The 23,369-nt window shown below is 38.4% G+C and overlaps 1 protein-coding gene and 1 pseudogene across 9 annotated transcripts in view; one reads left to right on the top strand and one right to left on the bottom strand.

Moving 5' to 3' along the window:
- The window catches only part of LOC132690823 (orphan sodium- and chloride-dependent neurotransmitter transporter NTT5), a 56,007-nt gene that overhangs the window by 11,776 nt on the left and 20,862 nt on the right, over positions 1-23,369 (bottom strand). For 3 of the 9 annotated variants that reach the window (XM_078439534.2, XM_078439528.2, XM_081791477.1), the window contains exon 1: positions 22,485-22,537. The exons of 4 other annotated variants lie outside the window; for them this stretch is intronic. The gene's annotated coding sequence lies outside the window, so the exon portion shown is untranslated. Of the gene's footprint in view, positions 1-21,898; positions 22,226-22,484; positions 22,538-23,369 lie in introns of those variants that run through there. 2 more of the 9 variants (XM_078439530.2, XM_078439531.2) reach the window with 2 other exon arrangements.
- On the top strand, positions 13,920-14,234 carry LOC132690824 (U6 snRNA-associated Sm-like protein LSm3 pseudogene; annotated as a pseudogene).

The raw sequence follows: 23,369 nt of genomic DNA, 5'->3' as shown, positions 1-23,369 counted from the left end.
GAGATCATGACCTGAGCCGAAGTCGGCCGCTTAACCGACTGAGCCACCCAGGCGCCCCCAGATAAAAATCTTAAATAGCATATAAGAAACAAGAGCCTGTGAACTTTGAAAAGTAAACTGAAAAAAAAAAAAGCAGACCAGGGATTTAAGTTAGAACTTGAATAATGACTTATAATGAGGGGAGGGGTGAATTTCATATTTCTTTTCCCTCCTTTGTCTCCTGATCCAAGAATAAGCCAAACCACGTAACTGTGCAACAAGCACCAACAGCAGATAATCTAGGAGAAGCTTCCTGTTTCCAAAGGACCAGGAAAAGAAACTCCTATGTATTAGAGAGTAAGGGGGTAGGGACATTACTAATTTTCCCTTTTCACCTCAGAGGCTCACCTCTGAACTACACAAGCAGGAAACAAATGTGAAGAAGAGCAACAAGGTTCTGAAAACTGAACAATGATATAAACCAATGCCCAAGTCACAGACCAACCCCAGGGCGGCACATGCTAATCCAAATAGCACAGCAAAGGCTTTAGAGATTGAACTAACGTTGTAACCAACACCCACAGAAGATGGGACAGAACCTGCCATCTCAACCTACCCAGGTTGATGGCCTGCTAAAACGAACAAGCCAACAAAATCCAACATTCTCCAAGGGATATTAACAGGATCCTGAGTTTGCAATATAAAATTGCAAACTTAAAAGTTAAGTTTGCAAACTTAAAATTCCCAGGATACAGTCCAAACTTACTCATCACTTAAACACACACATGTGAAAATCTGACCATTTCCCAAGGGAAAAGACAATCTACAGATGTCAACCCTGAGATGACCCAGATGATGGAATTTTTAGACAAAGACTTATTATTTTTAAAAGTACAGGGGTGCCTGGGTGGCTCAGTCAGTTAAGCATCTGACTTTGGCTCAGGTCATGATCTCGTGTTCATGGGTCCAAGCCTTGCATAGAACTCTGTGCTGACAGCTCAGAGCCTGGAGCCCATTTTGGGGCACCTGGGTGGCTCAGTCGGTTGAGTGTCCAACTTCAGCTCAGGTCATGATCTCGTGGTCCGTGAGTTCAAGCCCCGCATCAGGCTCTGTGCTGACAGCTCAGAGCCTGGAGCCTGTTTCAGATTCTGTGTCTCCCTCTCTCTCTCTGCCCCTCCCCTGCTTACGCTCTGTCTCTCTGAGAAATGAATAAATCTTAAAAAAAAAAAATTTAAGTACTTATATTTTTCCAGCTTTGAGGTATTATTGATAAGTAAAAATTGTACATATTTAAGGAATAACATGTAATGTTTTGATATATGTATACATTGTGATATGATCAGCCCATGAAATTAATTAACTTATCCCTCACCTCACAGTTACTCTGTGTGTGTGTGTGTGTGTGTATGTTTGTGTGTTAAGAACACCTAAGATCTTCTCTCTTAGCAAATTTCAAGTATACCTTATTTTTTTTTTTCCTTAACGTTTATTTATTTTTGAGACAGAGAGAGACAGAGCATGAATGGGGGAGGGTCAGAGAGAGGGAGACACAGAATCTGAAATGGGCTCCAGGCTCTGAGCTGTCAGCACAGAGCCCGACGCGGGGCTTGAACTCACCGACCGCGAGATCATGACCTGAGCCGAAGTCGGACGCTCAACCGACTGAGCCACCCAGGCGCCCCATACCTTATTAACTATAGGTATATTAGCTATATCACCATGCCATACATTAGGTCTCTAGAATTCATTCAGCTTATACCGGAAAGTTTGTACCCGCTGACCAACAAACATCATGTTTCCTTCACTCCTCATCCCCAGGTAACTATTCTTCTACTCGCTGTTTCTATGAGTTTGACTTTTTTTAGATCCCACATATAAGTAAGATCAGCAGTATTTGTCTTTCTGTGCCTGGTTTATTTCACTTAGTATAATGACTTCGAGGTTCATCCATGTTGTCACAAACACCAGGACTCCCTTCTTTTCTAAGGCTATATAATACTCCAGTGTGTGTGTGTGACATTTTCTTTATCCCTTTGTCTGTTGATGGACACTTAGGTTGTTTTCATGTCTTGGCTATTGTGAATTATACTACAATGAATATGGGAGTGCAGATATCTCCTCAAGATATTAATTTCAGTTCCTTTGGATATGGACCCAGAAGTGAGATTTCTTGATCATACGGTGTGTCTATTTTTAAGTTTTTAAGGAATCACTATCCTGTTTTCCATAATGGTTGTACCATTTACATTCCTACCAACAGTATATAAGTGTTCCCTTTTCTGCACATCCTTGCCAATACTTATCTTTTGATTTCTTCATGATAGCCATCTTAAGGTCATGAGGTGATCTCCCACTATGGTTTTGGTTTGAATTTTCCTGATGGTTAGTGATGTTCAGCACTTTTTCATATACCCATCAGCCATTTGTATGTTTACTTTGGAAAATTGTCTATTTCGGTGTTTTTCCATTTTGTTTATTTTTTTTGCCACCGAATACTATGAGTTCCTTGTATATTTTGGCTATCAACACCTTATGGATATATGGTTTGCAAATATTTTCTCATTCTATAGGATGCCTTTTCATTTTGTTGATTTATTTGCAGAAACTTTTTTTAATTTTTTTTTAATGTTTTATTTATTTTTGAGACAGAGAGAGAGCATGAACGGGGGAGGGGCAGAGAGAGAGAGGGAGACACAGAATCCGAAGCAGGCTCCAGGCTCTGAGCCATCAGCCCAGAGCCCGACGCGGGGCTCGAACTCACGGACCGCGAGATTGTGACCCGAGCCGAAGTCGGACGCTTAACCAACTGAGCCACCCAGGCGCCCCTGCAGAAACTTTTTAATTTGGTGCTGTCCTACTTGCTTTAATTTTTCTTTTGTTGCTTGTGCTTTTGGTGTCATCCCCTGAAAAACCATTGTCAAGACCAATGTCAAGGAGCTTTCCCATATGCTTTTTTTTCTAGGAGTCTTATAGTTTCAGGTCTTACATTTAAGTCTTTGACCAATTTTGAGTTGATTTTTGTGTATGGTGTGAGACAAAGGTCCACTTTCCTTTTTTTGCATGTGAATATCCAGTTTTCCCAACACAATTTATTAAAGAGACTATCCTTTCCCTCATGGTGTATTTTTGATACCTTAGTTGACTGAACATATGTGAGTTTATTTCTGGGCTCTCTGTTCTGTTCCATTGATCTGTGTGTCTGTTTATATGCCAATACCATACAGCTCTGATTACTATAGCTTTGTAATACAATTTGAAATCAGGAAGTGAGATGCCTCTGGTTTTTTTCTTCTTGTTCAGTATTGTTGTAGTTACTTGGGTCTTTTGTGGCTCCATATGAATTTTAGAATTTTTTCTATTTCTGTGAAAAATTATCATTGGAATTTTTATAGGGACCCCATTTAATCTGTAGATCACTTAGGGTTATATGGGTATGTTGACACATATTATTTGTTATTAATTCTTCCAATCCATGAACACGGTATCTTTTAAATTATTTGTGTCTTCTTCAATTTCTTTCATCAATGTTTAATAGATTTCAGTGTACAGATCTTTCACCTCCTTGTTTAAATTTATTCCTAAGTATTTTATTCTTTTTGATGCTATTGTAAATGGGATTGTCTTTTTTTTAATTTTTCAAATTATTTTTTTTATTTTAGAGGGAGAGAGCACAAGTGGGGGAGAGGGACAGAGGGAGAGAGAGAGAGATAGAGAAAGAGAGAGAATCGTAAGCAGGCTCCATGCTCAGCACAGAGCCTGACGGGCTCAATACCACAGCCTTGGGATCATGACCTGAGCTGAAATCAAGAGTTGGACACTCAACCGACTGAACCAACCAGGTGTCCCACACGGGTTTGTCTTCTTAATTTGTTTTTCAGATAGTTGGTTGTTAGTGTATAGAAGTGCAACTGATTTTTGTATGCTGATTTTGTATTCTGCACCTTTACTGAATTTTTTTATTAGTTCTAACAGTTTGTTTGTTTTTTTTTTTAGGAATCTTTAGGGTTTTCTGTATATAAAATCATGTTATCTGCAGATAGAGACAATTTCACTTCTTTCTGCCCAAATTGGATACCTTTGATTTCTTTTTCTTGTCTAATTGTTATGGCTAGGACTTCCAGTACTATGTTGAATAATCACGGAGACAGACAGCATTCTTGTCTTGTTCCTGATTTTAGAGGAAAAGCTTTGAGCTTTCACCCTTTAGTATGATGTTAGCTGTGGGCATTCATATATGGCCTTTATTATATTGAGGTACATGCCTTCTATACTAATTTGTTGAGAGATTTTATCATAAAATGATGGTGAATTTTATAAAATACTTCTTCTGCATCTATTGAGATAATCATATAATACTTTCTAAATTTTTATTTATTTTTTTAAATTACATCCAAGTTAGTTAGCATATAGTACAACAATGATTTCAGGAGTCGATTCCTTAATGCTCCTAACCCACCTAGATAATCATATGCTTTTTATCCTACATTCTGTTAATGTGATGTATCACATTTATTGACTTGCATATGTTGAACCATGTTCGCATCCCTGGGATAAATACCACTTGATCATGCTGTATGATCCTTTTAGCAATTCAGTTTGCTAGTATTCAGTTGAGGATTTTTGCATCTATGTTCATCAGAAATATTGGCCTGTAATGATCTCTTCTCATAGTCTCCTTGTCTGGCTTTGGCATCGAGGTAATAGTGGACTTGTAAAATTGCTACAGTCAAGTCCACAGACAGCAGGTCTGTTATCAGGCACAGATGGGTATGGCTCCCACAGATCCCTGACTGCACTTGCACCATGTCCCAAGGAAAGTCCCTGGGTGGGAAGATTGTCTCTGGAACTGTGGTAGAGCAGGGCTGGAACGGGGTCACAGGGTTGCTTCAGGTTCTGCAGTCAAGAACTAGGCCGACAGGCCTGCCATTAGAGGCTCAGAGGGGCAGGTCTGTTACCAGTTTCCTGGGTGGTCAGAACTGGCTTCCAACCATGTCAGAGAGGAGTTGTCACTGAGTCTCAGGGCCATTTCAAAGTATGTAGCTGGGACTGGCTTCAGGGTCCACAGCCAGGACTGAGGTTGGTAAGCCTACTATGAGGAGAACAGACCAGCAGTGCTGGATCCCTGGGTAGGTAGGACTGAGATCAGGGCTGAAACAAGGTTACAGAGCTGCTTCAGGATCCAAAGTCAGAACCAAGGTTAGCAGGATTGTTACCAGGAGCATGTCTCCCATAGGGCCCCTGTGCAGGCATGTCTGACTCTAGACTGGCAGTTAGAGTAGGGCTTGAGCTGGGTCACAGGGATGCTTCAGGATCTGCAATTGTGTCCAAGGCTGGCAGGCCTGATACTGGTGGCGTAGATGACCATGGCTCCTCCTGGTGCCTTGGTGGATGGAACCGGTTGCAGGACTGCAGCCAAGTGGGGTTGGAGCCAAGTCAATAAAGAGATGGGGTTATTATTCTGTACCCAGCACCACATTTGGTTGGCTTTCCACCAGGGTTAGAGCCTGCTTCCTGAAATCAGTTTTCCTTAGTCCTGGGCTTTCCTGGGGTTTCACAACCTCCTACTAGGATCCCAAAGCTCCCACAAAGGCACTTTTTTTTCTGTGGATGGCTGCTGGATTGTTGTCTGTGTGTGTGTTGAGGGAAGTGAGCTGGGGACCTCCTATTCCACCATTTTATTTATTAGGAAAAAAAAACTAAATGAAGATATTAAAGAAACTATTATACCCATTCTCCATTAGGTAAAGGTGAAAACTCTCGAAATTAATGGAACAACATAAGTTCTGAGTAGAGAAATAGAAACTAAAAAAATAACCAAATGGCAATTTTAGAGCCAAGAGGTAAAATATTGCAAATTAAAAATTCATTAGATGGAATATGAAGATAGGACATTAGAAATGATCCAATCTGAAGAACAGAGGGAAAAAAAATTGCAAATAAAATGAGCAGAGCCTCAGGGACCTATGAGACAATATCAAAAGTCCAAGAATGAGGGAGAAAGAGATTGGTGGGAAAAAAAGTCTGAGGAGTGCCTGGGTGGCTCAGTCGGTTAAGCGTCCGACTTTGACTCAGGTCATGATCTCATGGTTTGTGGGTTTAAGCCCCGCGTTGGGCTCTGTGCTGACAGCTCAGAGCCTGGAGCCTGCTTTGGATTCTGTGTCTCGTTCTCTCTCTTCCCCTCCCCCACTTGTGCTCTGTCTCTCAAAGATAAATAAATGTAAAAAGGAAATTTAAAAAATCTTGAAAACTCCCCAAATTTGATTAAATATATAAATTTAGATTCAAGAAGTTCATCAAATCCCCCCCCCAAAAAGCCATATCATATCAGTCACATCATAACTGTGCTGCTAAAAGGAAAAAAGAGGAATCTGTAAGGTTAACAGAGAAAAACAATAGATTACATAGAAGGCTATAACAATCAGAATTGTGGATTTCTCATCATAAACGATGGCAGCCAGAAGTCAATGGAATATCTTTAAAGTGCTAACAGGGAACAAAAAAAAAGTATCATCACATAATTCTATATCCATCAAAAAAAAAAACTTCAGGAATGAAGCGAGGTAAAAACATTCTCAGTTGGGGGGACCTGGGTGGCTCAGTTGGTTGAGCATCTGACTCGGTTTTGGTTCAGGTCATGATCCCAGGGTCATGGGATCAAGCCCTGCCTGCATCAAGCTCCATGCTGAGGATGGAACCTGCTTAAGATTCTCCCTCTCCCCCTCTGCCCCTCTCCACCACTCATGCTCTCTCTCTCAAAGTAAAGAAGAAAATAAAAACTCAGATAAAGGAAAACTAAGAGAATCCCCCACTAGCAGACCTGCTATAACAGAAAGGCTAAAGAATGTTCTCTGGATTTTAGTGAAATCGTATCAGGGGAGAATTAGGAACTCCAGAATGTCTCCTTCAGAGAGGAACAAGAGAGACAGTAAACAGTGGGGTAAAAAAAATGGACTCTTTTACTCCTTTTAAAGACTTTTAGAAAATGTTTGCAATTGAGAGGCACCTGGGTAGCTCAGTTGGTTGAGCACCCAACTTCGACTCAGGTCATGATCTCACAGTTAGTGAGTTCAAGCCCTGTGTCGGGCTCTGTGTTGACAGCTCAGAGCCTGGAGCCTGCTTCAGATTCTGTGTCTCCCTCTCTCTCTGCCCCTCTCCCATTCATGTGTGCATGTGAGCTCTCTCTCAAAAATAAACATTAAATAATAAAAATAAAATGTTTGCAGTTGAAAGCAAAAAAATATATAATTGGTAGGGGAGGCTTTCAATGTATATAAGCATCATACATATGATAGCTATAAAATAAAGGGAAAGGGTCCCATGAGGTTATAAGGCTTCCACATTTATGTGAAGTGATATTAGCTCAGGTAGTCTCTGTGAAATTGGAGGTGCATAATATAATCAATCCTTAGAACAACCACTAAAAAACTTAATTCAAAGATCTATAACTAAAAAGCCAAATATAAATTCAAATGGAATACTAAAAAATATTTAAATAAGTCAAAAGAAGCAAGAAAGACAAAACAGAGGGAAAAAACAGAGAGGACAAATAGAAAACAAATAATAAAATGGTAGCCCTAGATTTGACCATAGCAATAATATATTAATATACATGACATATTAAATGTAAATGACCTAAATAGATCAATTAAAAAATAATGATTATTAGCTGGGGTGGGAGGGGTAGATCCAACTATATGCTGTCCACAACACACACACACACACACACACACACACACACACACACACACCTTAAATATAATAATATAAATAGATTAAAAGTTAAAAAAAAAGGTTTTGGAGGGAATGATGAAAATGTTCTGAAATAACATTGTTATTATAACAAATGCACAATGCTCTGAATATGCTAAAAAGCACAGAGCTGTACACTTTAAACGGGTGAATTTTATGACATGTAAATTATATCTCAATAAAGCTGTTTACTGAGACATAAATAAATGTAAATTTATTTATGCAATGTCAAAAGAAATCTAGAGTGGCTGTCTTCATACTATACAAAGCAGATTTCAGAAATTAAAAAAGAAAATTCACCAGAGTCAATTCACCAAGGAGACAAAACAATCCTGAATGTATATATACGTAAAATATTGCTCCAAATACATGAAGCAAAAAATAATAGAAATGATAGGAGAAATAGAGAACCTACTATTACACTTTGAAACTTCATCACTCCTGTCTAATTCACAGAACAAGCAGATGGAAAATCAACAAGAAGAGAGAAGACCTAAATAACATTACCACCCAACATAATCTAAGTTGCATCTCTAGAATACTCCAACAGCAGAAAACACATTTTCAAATGAATACAGCAATCTGCCAAGAGACATCATATCCTGGCCCACAAAACAAGCCATAACAATTAAAAAAAAATAAAATCACACACAGTATGTTCTCTGGCCACAACAGAATTAAACGAGGAATAAAAAACAAAGACACCTTGAGGGGGTGTCAGTCGGTTGAGTGTCTGACTCTTAATGTCTGCTCAGGTCATGATCTCACGGTTCATGAGATCAAGTTCCACCTCCAGCTCTGTACTGACAGCGTGCAGCCTGCTTGGGATTCTCTCTCTCTCTCTCTCTCTCTCTCTCTCTCTCTCTGTCTGTCTCTCTGCCCCTTCCCTTCTCATGTTCTCTCTCTCTCAAAAATAAATAAACATTTAAAAAATAAAAAAACAAAAAACAGGGCGCTTGGATGGCTCAGTCAGTTTAGCGTCTAACTTTGGCTCAGGTCATGATCTCGAAGTTCATGAGTTCCAGCCCAGTGTCAGGCTCTCTGCTATCAGCACAGAGCCCCGCTTCAGATCCTCTGTCCCCCTCTCTCACTGCCCCTCCCCCGCTTGCACACTTTCTCTCTCAAAAATTAAAAAAAAAAAAACATTAAAATACACACACACACACACACACACACACACACACAACAAAAAAGCAAAGATACCTCAAGACCCCCACATGTTTGAAAGTTAAACAACACTCTTAAAAATAACCTATGTGTCAAAGAGGAATTATTAAGGGAAACTGGCAAACATTATGCACTAAACAAAAATAAAAATATAACATGTTAAATTCCTGTGTTGTAATTAAAACAGTGTTTGAAAGGAAATTTATATCACTAAATGCTTATATTGAAAAAGAAAAAAAAGGAGAAATTAAGACATTCTCAGATAAACAAAAACTGAAGGAATTCATTACCACTAGAACTGCCTACAAGAAATTTCATGGGAGATTTGCAGGGCGAAATGAAAGATACTAACTATATGTTAACTTGAGCCATATGAAAAAATAAAGATCTCAAAAAATGTAAATTATAGGTGATTATAAAAGCTATTATTATTATAACAACAGTTTGTAACTCTACTTTTTATTTTCTACATGAAAGAGATGATTTCAAGAAGCCAATACATTTAAAAAAATTTTTAATGTTTATTTATTGTTTTGAGAGAGACCAACAGAGTACAAGCAGGAGAGGGACAGAGAAAGAGGTAGAAGAGAGAATCTCAAGCAGACTTCGTGCTGTCAGTGCAGAGCCCAACATGGGGCTCAAACTCATGAACCATGTGAGATCAGACCTGACCTGAAATCAAGAGCAGACCCTTAACTTACTGAGCCACCCAGGAGCCCCAAGAAACCAAAAGATTTTTAAAAATTGCAATGGACAGATATTCTAAGCAGAAAACCAACAAGGAAGCAATGGCTTTGAATGACATACTGGACCAGATGGACTTAACAGATATATTCAGAACATTTCACCCTAAAACAGCACAAATACATTCTTTTTTCTTCTAATGTTTATTTTCTTTTTGGGAGAGCAAGAGACAGAGTGCAAGCTGCGAGCTGGGGAGGGGCAGAGAGAGGGAGACAAAGGATCTGAAGCAGGCTCCAGACTCTGAGCTGTCAGCACAGAGCTTGATGCGGGGCTTGAACCCATGAGTCCTGAGATCATGACCTGAACTGAAGTCGGACGCTCAGCCGACTGAGCCACCCAGGTGCCCTACTGTGTGCACATATTCTCCAGAACAGATCACATACTTGGTCACAAATCAGCCCTCAACAGGTACAAAAAGATAAAGATCATACCATGCACATTTTCAGATTATAACACTATGAAACTTGAAGTCAAACGAGAAAAAAGTTGGAAAGTCATGTCATGGCAAAGCCATGTCAAATACATGGGGGTTAAAAAACACCCCACTAAAGAATGAATGGGTTAACCAGGAGATAAAGAAGAAATAAAAAAATACATGGAAGCCAATGACATAACAGTCCAAACTCTTTGGGATGCAGCAAAGGCAGTCCTAAGAGGAAAGTATATTGCAATTCAGGCCTATCTCAAGAAGCAAGAAAGGTCCCAAATAAACAGCCTAACCTTACACCTAAAGGAGCTAGAAAAGGAACAGCAAATAAAGCCTAAAACCAGCAGAAAAAGGGAAATAATAAAGATGAGTGGAGAAATAAACGATATAGAAACAAACAAAAAACCAGTAGAACAGATCAACAAAACTAAGAGCTGGTTCATTTTTAAAAATGTAAATTAGGGGCGCCTGGGTGGCGCAGTCGGTTAAGCGTCCGACTTCAGCCAGGTCACGAGCTCGCGGTCCGTGCGTTCGAGCCCCGCGTCGGGCTCTGGGCTGATGGCTCGGAGCCTGGAGCCTGTTTCCGATTCTGTGTCTCCCTCTCTCTCTGCCCCTCCCCGTTCATGCTCTGTCTCTCTCTGTCCCAAAAATAAAAAAAAAAAAAAAAAAAAAAAAAAAAAGTTGGAAAAAAAAAATGTAAATTAATCTACGGGTGCCTGGGTTGCTCAGTTGGTTAAACATCCGACTCTTGATTTTGGCTTAGGACATGTTCTGAAGGTTTGTGGGATCAAGCCCCACATCAGGCTCTGTGCTGACAGCACAGGGCCTGCTTGGGATTTTCTCTCTCCTCTCTCTCTGTACCTCCCCTACTCTATCTCCCTCAAAATAAATAAATATTTTTTAAAATATTAGTCTAAAATCTCGTATTATTGCAATTTATGTTTGTAACTCCACATTTGGTTTTCTATATAAATTAAGATACTAGTGCATTGAAATGAATTATTAGTTTGTGTTTTGGGGCACACAATATATAAAGATGTATTCTGTGACATCATCAACCAAAAAGAGTGGTGATGGAGCTATAAACAGGCAGTTTTTGTATGTTATTGAAGTTAAGCTGGTAGGAATTCAAATTAGAATGTTATAACTTCAGGATGTTATATGTAAATACCATGGTATCCATAAAGAAAATAGCTATAAAACATACAGAAAATGAAATGAGAAAGGAATTTTAACATTTCACTACAAAAAATAATAATAATAATTAAACACCAAAGAAGACAGGAAGAAGGAAATAAACATGAGGGCAAGGGGAGCTCTAAGGTACATAGAAAACAAATAGCAAAATGATAGCATTAAATCTCCCTTTATCAGTAATTACTTTAAATGTAAATGGGTTAAATTATCTAATCAAAAGGCATATTTTCAGAATGCATAAAAACACATCCAATTATATTATGTCTACAAGAAACACATTTTAGATCCAAAGACACAAATAGATTGAAAGAATGGAAAAAGATATGCCATAAAATATAGCAGCCAAAAGAGAGCAGGGGTGGCTATACTAATATCAGAAAAAACAGACTTTAAATGGAAAAATTTTACAAGAGACAAAGGAAGACATTATATATTAATAAAAGGTTCAATACAGCAGGAATATGTAACAATTATAAGTATTTGCACACCTAATTACAGACCATAAATATAGATAGAACTAAAAGAAGAAATAGTTCTACAGTAACAACTGGAGACTTCCATACCCCACTCTCAATAATGGACAGGATTACCATCTGGAAACAGAGATCTTAACACAATAAACCAACTAGATCTAACAGACACAAACAGAATACAACCTACAACAGCACATATATTCTTCTCAAGAGCACGTGGAACATTTTCCAGTGTAGATCATATGTTAGGCCAAAAATTAAGTTTCAACAGATTTTAAGAGACAGTTATATAAAGTGTCTTTTCTGACTACAAAGGGATGAAGTTAGAAATCAATAACAAAAGTAAAACTGGAAAATACACAAAATTGTGGAAATTAAAAAACATACTCTTAAACAATGAGTGGATCAAAGAAGAAATCACAAGGAAAACTATAAAATACTTAGAGGTGAATAAAAATGAAAGCACAACATACCAAAAGTTATGGCATACAATGAAAGCAGTATGAAGGAGGATATTTATAGTTGTAAATGCCCACATTAACAAACAAGAAAGATCTCAAATCAACAACCTAACTTTACAACTTAAAGAACTACAAAAGAAGAACAAATTAAACCCAAAGCTTGCAGAAAGAAGGAAATACTAAAGATCAGACCAGAGATAAATGAAATAGAGAATAGAAAAGTAGAGAAAATCAATGAAACTGAAGGTTGGTTCTTTGAAAAGATCAACAAAATTGACAAACCTTTAGCTAGATGGATTAAGGAAAACAAGTGAGAAGATTCAAATTAATAAAATCAGAAATTAAAGTGGGGACACAACTTATTCTATGGAAATCCTATTTATGGAAATAAAAAGGATTATGAGAGTATCATGAACAATTACATACCAACAAACTATATAACCTAGGTAAAATGGACAAATTCCTAGAAACACAAAACCACCAAAACGTATTCACAAAGAAATAGAAAATCTGACTAGATGTAACTAGTAAGAAGACTGAATCACTAATAAAAAATCTTTCAAGGAGCGCCTGGGTGGCTCAGTTGGTTGAGCATGTTGAGCATCCGACTCTTGATTTCAGCTCAGGTCATGATCCCAGAGTTGTGGGATCAAGCCCGAAATAGGGATTCATGTTGAGTGTGGAGCTTTTCTCTCTCTCTCTCTCTCTCTCTCTCTCTCTCTTTCTGCTCCTCTCCCCCGTTCACACATACTCTCCCTCTGTCTCTCTAAAAAAAACAAAACAAAAAAAAGTCTTTCAAAAAAAAATCTTACAACAAGCCCTGGACCGGATGGTTTCACTGATGAAATATATCAAACATTTATTTTTTAATTTTTTTAATTTAATTTATTTTTTTAGAGAGAGAGAGTGAGAGCATGAGCAGGAGAGAGAGAGAGAGAGAGAGAGAGAGAGAGAGAGAGAGAGAGAATCTTAAGCAGGTCCCACACCCAGTGTGGAGCCCAACACTCGATTTCATGACTCTGAGATCATGACCTGAGCCAAAATCAAGAGTGCAATGTTTAACTGACTGAGTCACCCAGGCACCCCAATAAACCAAACATTTAAAGAAAAACTAGTATTTATCCTTCTCAAAGTTTTCCCAAAAACTGAAGAGAAGGAAATAATTTCTAACTCTTTTTATGAGGTCAACATTATCATGATACCAAACCCAAACAAAAATGTTACAAGAAAAGAAAACTACAGACCAATATCCCTGATTAATATAGACACAAAAGCCTTCAATAAAATATGAGCAAACTGAATTCAGCAGCATATTGAAAGGATAATACACCATGACAAGGAGAGATTTATTCCTGGAACACAATGATGATTCAACACTAACAGAATGAAAGCTAAAAATCATGATCATCTCAATAGATGCATAAAAAGAATTTAACAAAAATTCAACATTATTTCATAAAATATTCAACAAACTAGTAACAGAAGGAAACTACCTCAACATAATAAAAGTCATATATGAAAAACCTGCAGTAAACATTACTGGTGAAAGACTGAACGCTTTCCTACTAAGATCAGGAACGTGGCAAGGATGCTCACTTTCACCATTCTATTCTACTCATTCTTTTTACCATTCTACTCACCACAGTACTGGAAGTTCTGGCCAGAGCACTTAGGCAAGAAGAAGTAAAAGGCATCCAGGGGAAAGGGTTCAGGGTTTGAAACATGGCAGACGATGTGGACCATCAACAAACTACCAGCACTTGTAGAAGAGCCCTGGATCTCACCAGGCTTGGCCTTGATGAGTGAATTTATATGAAAATGAGAAACAACAGAGAGTTTCAAGGAAGACTACATGTTTATGATCTGGATGTAAATACAATGTTGAGAGATGTGGAAGAAACTGGGATTACCAGAGAAATTGATGAGGAAACATACAAAGATATGTGTGTGTGTATGTATATACACAAAATGGAATATTCTGATGCTCTTTGTCCCAGGAGATGTTGTACTAGTTGCCCTCCATTAAGAATTGGCTGAAACAGGGGTGCCTGGGTGGCTCAATAGGTTAAGCGGCTGACTTCGGTTCAGGTGGTGATCTCACAGTTTGTGGGTTCAAGCCCCGCATCGGGGTTTGGGCTGACAGCTCAGAGCCTGGAGCCTGCTTCAGATTGTGTCTCCCTCTCTCTCTGCCCCTCCCCACTCTCACTCTGTCTCTCAAAAATAAATAATAAACATAAAGTTTTTTTTAAAAGAATTGGCTGAAACAAAGAATTTATCACGTATGGAATATGGAAGACTTTGTACGATTGTCTCTTTAAATGTAGAAGACATTCAAAAGAGAAACCTGTGTAAATTTTGATATTAAGAAATGACCAAGGATCCTTCCACTCCTGAAATGAGTTGATTTGCAGATAACTCAAAAATTCTTACACTAAAGTGCATTCAATTTTTTTCCAACCCTTTCAATACATGTGATCACCCAAAAATAAATAAATAAATAATTTAAAAAGCCATCCAAATTGTAAGGGAAGTAGTAACGTTATCTCTGTTCATAGATGGTATGATATTTTATGTTCAAAATCTAATGATTTTATTAAAAAAAGTTTAATAAATGAACTCAGCAAAGTAGCAGGATACAAAGTCAACACTCAAAAATCAGTTGCATTTCTGTATACAGACAGCTAATAATCTGAAAAGGAAATTATAAAAACAATTCTATTTACTATAGCATCAAAAAGAATAAAATATTTAGAAATTAACACAATAGGAAGTGAAACACTTATACAATGAAAACTATAAAATATTGCTGAATGAAATTAAAGAAGACATAAATAAAGAGAAACATCTCATATTCATGAACTGGAAGACAATGTTTTTAGGATGTTAATACTATCCAAAGTAATCTACAGATTTAATGCAGTCCCTATCAAAATCCCAGTGACTTTTTAAAAATAGAAATTTTAATTTCCATCCTAAAATTCCTATGGAATCTCAAGGGATCTTGAACAGCCAAACAATCTTAAAAAGGAAGAACAAAGAGGCATCTGCATGATCTTGCGGTTGTGAGTTCGAGTCCTACATCAAGCTCTGTGCTGACAGCTCAGAGCCTGGAGTCTGCTTTGGATCCTGTGTCTCCCTCTCTCTCTGCCCCTCCCCTGCTCATGCTTTGTCTCTCTCTCTCATAAATAAAAATAAAAATAATTTAATTTAATTTCTAAAAAAAGAAGAAAAAAGATGAAGGACTCATACTTTCTGATTTCAAAACTTAGTATACAAAGCTACAGTAATCAAAACACTGTGGTACTGGCATAAAGACAGACATATAAACCAATAAAATAGAATGGAGAGCTCTTTGCATACACGGTCAAATGATTTTTGACAATGGCACCAAGACCATCCGATAGGAAAAGAATAGTCTTTCCATCAAATGGTGCTGGGAAAACTGGATATCTGCGTGCAAAATAATGAAGTTGGACCCTTATCTAACACCACATATGAAAATTAATTCAAAAAGGATCAAAGACCTAAATATAAGACCTCAAGCTGTAAAACTATTAGAAAAAAACATAGAGAAAAATCTTCATGACATTGGATTTGGCAATGATTTCTTGGATATGACACCAAAGGCACAGGCAACAAAAAAACATATAAATAAGTCAGATATCATGAAAAAATGTTCCAATTCATTTATCAAAAGATAATGCCAACAGAGTCAAAATGAAACCCATAGAATAAAAGAAAATATTTGTGAAATCATATATCTGATGTGGGATTCATATCCAGAATATATAGAGAATTCTACAATCTGATTCAAAAATGGGCAAAGGACTATGATGAGACACTATCTCACGCTCGTTAATATGTCTAGTATACAAAAAAGAAAAGAAAAAAAGGAAAAAAAAGAAAAGAGCAAGTATTGGTGGGGATGTGGAGAAATTGGAACCCCTATGCTCTGTTGGTGGCTGAAAAATGGTACAGCTGCTGTGCAGAAAACAGTACGGCAATTCCTCAGAAAATTAAAAACACGGTTACTATATGATTTAGCATTTATACTTCTGGTTATATACTCAAAATAACTGAAAGCAGGGTCTCAAAGATATTTTTGTACACCCATGTTCACAGCAGCATTATTCACAATAGCTACAATATGTAAGCCATCCAAGTGTCCATTGAGGGATAAATGGATAAGCAAAATGCAGTATATCAATGTAATGGGATATTATACAGCCTTAAAAAGTTAGGAAATTCTGACATATGCTACAACCTTGAGGTTCATATGGATGAACCTTGAGGATTATACTAAGTGAAATAAGCCCGTCACAAAAAGACAAAGACTGCATGATTCTACTTATATAATGTACTTAGAATAATCAAAATCATGGAGACAAACACTAGTAGAATGGTAATTGCTAGGGACTGTGGAGGGTGGAATAATAGGGATTTATTGTGTAATGTACACAGTTTCAGTTTTACAGGATGAAGGAAATATGGAGGCAGATGGTAGTGATGGTTGTAAAAACTATTAATGTATTTAATACCACTTTAAACTGGTTAAGATGGTTTAAGTTTTACATGTATTTTACCACAATAAGAAAATTGGAAAAAATGGAATACAAAATGGTATAGCCATAAAGAGTCACAGTTTCTTAAAAAAGTTAAACATATGCTTTCCATATAACCCAGCAGTACCACTCCTAGGTATTTTCCCAAGAAGTTTTGTTCACAAAAACCTGTATGCCAATGTTTATAGCTACTTTATTCACGATCGCCCAAACTGGAAAAACCCACATGTCTTTCAATTACTGAATAAAAGATAAATGGTACATTCATGGAATGCAATATTAGCAGTAAAAAAAGAACAGGGAATATTGATACAATGAACAACATCCATGAATTTCATACATATTATGCAAAATGAAAGAAACCAGACTCAAAAGGCTACATACAGCATGACTGCATTTAAATGACATTCTGGGACACCAGGCTGGCTCAGTCAGTAGGGCTATGACTCTTGATCTCAAGGTTGTGAGTTCGAGCCTTGTGTTGGGTGTAGAGATTACTTTAAAAAATAATAAAATAATAATATTAAAAAATTAGTTTCTCCAAGAAATCTGTGGGATTAATTCCCCGTCTCCATTTGACAGATAAGAAAGCTAAGACGAAGGAGAGAAAGTGACTTGCTAAAGGTCATGGAACTACCTAAGGGTTTGATGTAATAAACAAACACACACAGATTTCTTTGTCTCTAAATGCTATATTCTTCTTACCAGGCCAAGAAGCTGCTCAAGACAGAGACTGCAACAACACTCTACCAGTCACTGGGTCTGGGATTAGTCTTGCTGCCCTGGACACCTATACCAGTGATGGGACATGTGGACATTTCCATATTAGAGGTCTACAAACCCTACCACCCAGAGTCCTAAAACATGTTTTGCCTCAATTTGCCTGCCTAGGCTCTAGGTCCACCTGCCCTGCTCCCTAGGTGGGAACACAGGTGGATTTGTAGGTTTGGGGATGCGAAAATTGATAGAGACAATGATGAGTTCAATTTGGGAAACAATGAGTGTGAGGGCTTGTGGGCACCAACTTCTAGCTGAGAAACATCAAGAGCATCAGACCACATGACAGGAAAATATGTAAATGTAAGATCTGAGAAGCTAAGTAAAAACCCTATAATCCTGAATTTGAATTGAAAACATAAGTATGAATTTATGATGTATTTAACCTTAGAAGGCTACTTCCTAGCTCTATCTATTGAAAAGACCTAGAAACAATGAGCAATGCGGTAGCAATGAACACCCCTAGCACAAAATTGTGATCTCTAAATACCACTTCCCATCAAAAGAAACTAAGTATCCTTAGAAAAACAGCAGATTTTGGGGCGCCTGGGTGGCGCAGTCGGTTAAGCGTCCGACTTCAGCCAGGTCACGATCTCGCGGTCTGTGAGTTCGAGCCCCGCGTCAGGCTCTGGGCTGATGGCTCGGAGCCTGGAGCCTGTTTCAGATTCTGTGTCTCCCTCTCTCTCTGCCCCTCCCCCGTTCATGCTCTGTCTCTCTCTGTCCCAAAAATAAAAATAAAAAACGTTGAAAAAAAAAAATTAAAAAAAAAAAAAGAAAAACAGCAGATTTCAGAGCTGGGTATGAAATGTACAAAGTAATCCTAGACCAGAAGGTCATACCAGAAATCAAAGAAATTATTATATACTTCTGTGGTCTTGTCAAAAGGACGCAGGAGTCAAACTGAAGATGCTTCCATGTGCCAAAAATGAGATGATTTGAGCATCAATAAGAATAGTTGCAAGGGCGCCTGGGTGGCTCAGTCGGTTAAGTTGCCGACTTCAGCTCAGGTCATGATCTCATGGTTCACGGATTTGAGCCCCACGTTGGGTTCTGTACTGACAGCTCAGAGCCTGGAGCCTGTTTTGGATTCTGTGTCTCCCTCTTTCTCTCTGCCCCTCCCCTGCTCATGCTCTGTCTCTCTCTCTCTCTCTCAAAAATAAATTTAAAAAAAATTTAAAAATTAAAAAAGAATAGGGGCGCCTGGGTGGCTCAGTCGGTTGAGCGTCCAACTTTGGCTCAGGTCATGATCTCACAGTCTGTGAGTTTGAGCCCCACGTCGGGCTCTGTGCTGACAGCTCAGACCCTGGAGCCTGCTTCGGATTCTGTGTCTCCCTCTTTCTCTGTCCCTCCCCCACTCATGCTTGCTCTCTCTCTCTGTCAAAAATAAATAAACATTAAAAAAAATTTAAAAATTAAAAAAGAATAGCTGCAATGGATGGAAACACATCAAATATATGTAAATCTATGAGTCCGGAGAGATGCTAAAAAGAACAAACTCAATGACCATTTTTGCAGAGTATTAGGCAATAAATTCATTTTTTAAGCTGGCAAATGAGAGGAAAGAATCAAAGTTTATTCTGCTTTCCTCATACAAACTGTATACCAGGGCAACAAATGTTTGATAAAGGGAAGTTTCTCTTTCTAGAAGTATTCCAGCTAAAAAAAAAAAAAAAGGAATGATAAAGCTGGAATACCACCATTTCATAATCTCTAATGAATATGTGTATCTAGACAATGACTATTCATGGCTGCTCACATGACAAAAAGAGGGAACATCTAGAGAGTTTTTGCCTTCTGACAGAAGCATATGAAACCATTCATGAAGTATTCTTGACAGAATACTGACCCTAAAAGGAATCAACCTCTTGCCCTAACTACCAATTCATAAGAAAGCCAGGGAACAGAGAACATATTAAATGACACCACAGGGAGGGAAGCAGCAAATTCCAGATGGTTAGAAACTACAGGACAAATAACCCAGTTTCATCACTAAATATATTGCAGAGGGGGGAAAAGAGGGCAGGAGATCTATAGATTAAAAGATTCTTTTTTTATGAATATAATTTATTGTCAAATTGGCTTACATACAACACCCAATGCTCATTCCAACAAGTGTCCTCCTCAATGCCCGTAACCATTTTCCCCTCTCCCCCACACTCCCAAACACCCTCAGTTTTTTCTCTGTATTTAAGAGTCTCTTTGGCACAAAATCAGATCAACCACTGGAATATATACATAACCAACAAAATAGGTAAAGTTTAAAAGGTTCAGATTTGTTTTAAGTGATAAAAAGCTAAATAGAAATAAAAAGTAGATAGTAATATACAAGAAGGTATATTACTTAACAGTATAGACTTAACAGTCACTAGTCACATGTAGCTCACAAGCACTTGAAATGTAGCTGGTATGACTAAGAAAGTGACTTTTTAACTAATTTAAATATAATTTTAAAACTTCTACTTGATTCAGTTACTAGAGAACTTTTTAAGTATGTTTAGAACAACCTGGATATGTCAATCTACTTTTTCACATGTGGATTTTAGGAAATTTAAATACAGATCAAATATTTTCTGGTAAAAATTTAGTGTTCAAATTGAGATGTGCTTATTAGTTTTAAATACACACTGGATTTTGAAGACTTAGTAGAATATAAAATGTCTCAATTTTTATATTGGTCACATGTTCAAATGATGTTTTGGCAATCTTGGGTTAAATAAAACTATTTTATTAAAATTTAAAAAAAAAAGAGTCTCTTCTGGTTTGCCTCCCTCTCTCAAAAGATTCTTTAAAAAAAAAAAAGTTTATTTAGGGGCACCTGGGTGGCTCAGTCGGTTGAGTGTCCGACTTCGGCTCAGGTCATGATCTCAGTTCGTGAGTTTGAGCCCCGCATCAGGCTCTGTGCTGACAGCTCAGAGCCTGGAGCCTGCTTCAGATTCTGTGTCTCCCTCTCTCTCTGCTCCTCCCCTGTTCACACGATGTCTCTCTCTCAAAAATAAACAAAGATTAAAAAAAATTTTTTTTAAGTTTATTTATTGAGCAGGGAGGGGCAGAGAGAGAGTGGGAGAGAATCCCAAACAAGCTCTGTACTGTCAGCGTGCCACCTGACATGGGGCTCAGTCCCACGAACTGTGAGATCATGACCTGAGCCAAAATCAAGAGTCTGATTCTTAACCAACTGAGCCACCAAGTACCCCAAAAGATTCTTAATGGATACAGCAACAAATTACAACATACGAATTTTACTTGGATGATGATTCAAACAATCTAAAAAAGTTCTGAGACAGTCTCTCAAATAGTGAAACAGAGTTGGGACACGATCGAGCAATTCCACTCCTAAGTATCTGCCAAGAGAAAGAAAAACATATGTTCCCCCCCCAAAATTGTACATGAATATTCATCACAGCATTATTCATAATAGCCCCAAAGTGGAAATAACCTCAAATGTCCATCAACTGGATAAATAAAATGTAGTATATCAATACAATGGAATATTCGGCGATAAAAAGAAATAAAATACTGGTAATATGCTATACAGGGATGAAACTTGAATATTATGCTCTGTGAAAGCCAGTCACAAAGGACTACATGTATTGTATGATCTCATTTATATGAAATGTCCAGAGTAAGCAACTCTGTTGAAACAAAAGTAGATTAGTGGTTGTCTGAGGTTGAGGTTGGAGGCTGAAGCATTTGGGGTGACAGCAAAAGGGAGGGGGGTTTCTTTTGGGGGTAATGAAATGTACTAAAATAGACTGTGGTGATGGGTACACAACCCTGCCATACTTTACAAGCCACTGAATTGTACATTTTAAATGTGTGAATTGTATGGTAGGTGAATTACATCTCAACAAAGCTGTTAAGGGGCATCTGGCTGGCTCAGTCAGTAGAGTATGTGACTCTTCATCTCCCGGTCATAAGCTGAGCCCCACCTTGGATGTAGAAATTACGTTTAAAAAAAAAAGGTTAAAAAGAAAGCTGTTAAAAAGGATAAAGCTACCAGAAAAAAAATACATATATATATATATATATAAATATAATATATATGTATATTATATAAATATATAAATATATAATATTTATATATATTTATTGTTTATCATATATTATATATAACATATACATACAGATATGTATGGACATACCTACAGATGAAATGATAAATTTGGGATCTGCTTCAAAATAATGGGGAGGCTTTCAGTGGGAGGAGGTAAGTTGAAACCAGACTGGTCGTCAGTTGGTCACGAGATGGGTGATGAGTACAAAGGAATTCATGAAGTTATTCTTTTACATATGTTTGAACATTTCCGAAATAGAAGGGCCAGAAGCCACAGCAAGAATCTGTATCAGGCTACCCTGACTCACCGTGTAAACCCCTCTTTCTTCTGGGTCTCCTGATGAAAATTAAGGATGACAATAGCTGTGTCTCATACCATTCTCATATAAGGTACCATACCAAGGGACGGGGCTCCATTTTTGTCTAATGAGGCCGGAGATTCCCCAGAGCAGTGCTAAAGAAACTGCTCATCACACGCAAGGGTGCTACGAAACTCGACTTTCGACAGTAGGATCCCCAGAGCTATCTAGTAGAGAGGAGTCTATGATAGAAATTGGTCTATCTCTAATCAGGAGCCCTACAGCAGTGTGAGATATTCGCATTGCAAACCACCTTGCAGTTAGGTACCAAAGGACATTCAACAAGTAGCTGGAGAATATAAAAATTGAGAGTGGGAGGAGACACCCCAAGATCCTCATTCCACTCCTATCCGTTTATCCGGTAGGCCCCTGCTTTTCAATCCCCTCCCCCACGCAGGTTCCATTCCCAAAGCTGAGAACTGGATGGGGAGGCAGAAGGGAGCATGAACACCTGCGTTCCCAAAAGGAAGGGGGTTTAAAACTCAAGACTATTTGATCATGAGAAGACGACTGCCTCCGCTGATTTTCACCTTACCCAACTCAATAGCACCAAGCTTCCAGCCGACAGATCGTTTGGATGGGGGGGGGGGGGGGGGGTGGCGAAGGAAAGTGAGGGGCGGGGCTACAAGGTACAGGAGCCAACGGGTGATGACCCCGACCTTCCAAGCTTGACCAGCGAGAAACACCGGAGGTCCAGAGACTTCCGGGACCACACCTCTTCCTATTTACCCGGCCCACCCCTCGTGTCCCACCCGCCAATGGTTAGGATGTCTGCTTTTTCTTCCTCAATCACGGAAAGTTAGGTAGAGGCAACTACCCTGTGGTAGCTGAGCAATCCGAAATACTGAGATCTCTGAGTACTTAAAGGAAACCCATTCCCTGGATCTTCGGGAATCCCAACCACCTCTACCCACAGCTCCCAATCCCAGTCGCTGACTGACCCCTATCTCCTTTTGGTAAGTACGTCAGCTCAGTTGTGGACTCACCCCTCCGGAAGTTCTGAGAGACCCACTCGTCATCACCCACTAGGCAAATTCATTTGACTTAGCCCTGTAGTAAAACCTGCCAGGTCTCCTACCACGCAGATATGGGGCCCTAGTGGGCTCAGCAATAGGTAGTTCCCTAAACCACTTGTGTTGATTCACAGTCTTGGAGCCTCTTTTTAAAAATAATTTTTAGGGGTGCATGGGTGGCTCAGTCGGTTAAGTGTCCAGCTCTTGGTTTCCGCTCAGGTCATGATCTGGTAGCTCATGAGTTCAAGTCCTGCATCAGGCTCTGTGCTGACAGTGCAGAGAGTGCTTGAGCTCTTCTCTATCCCTCTCTCTCTCTCTCAAAATAATAAACTTAAAAAAATAAAAATAAAATTTTTAGACTCATATATGATTACCATGTCCCATTGGCAAGTGATTAATATCCTTTC

The sequence above is a fragment of the Panthera onca genome, chromosome E2, assembly GCF_046562875.1.
Source record: "Panthera onca isolate mPanOnc1 chromosome E2, mPanOnc1 haplotype 2, whole genome shotgun sequence".
NCBI lineage: Eukaryota > Metazoa > Chordata > Mammalia > Carnivora > Felidae > Panthera > Panthera onca.
The sequence above is the reverse complement of the archived record's forward strand: the minus strand, read 5'-3'. Positions and strand labels throughout refer to the sequence as shown.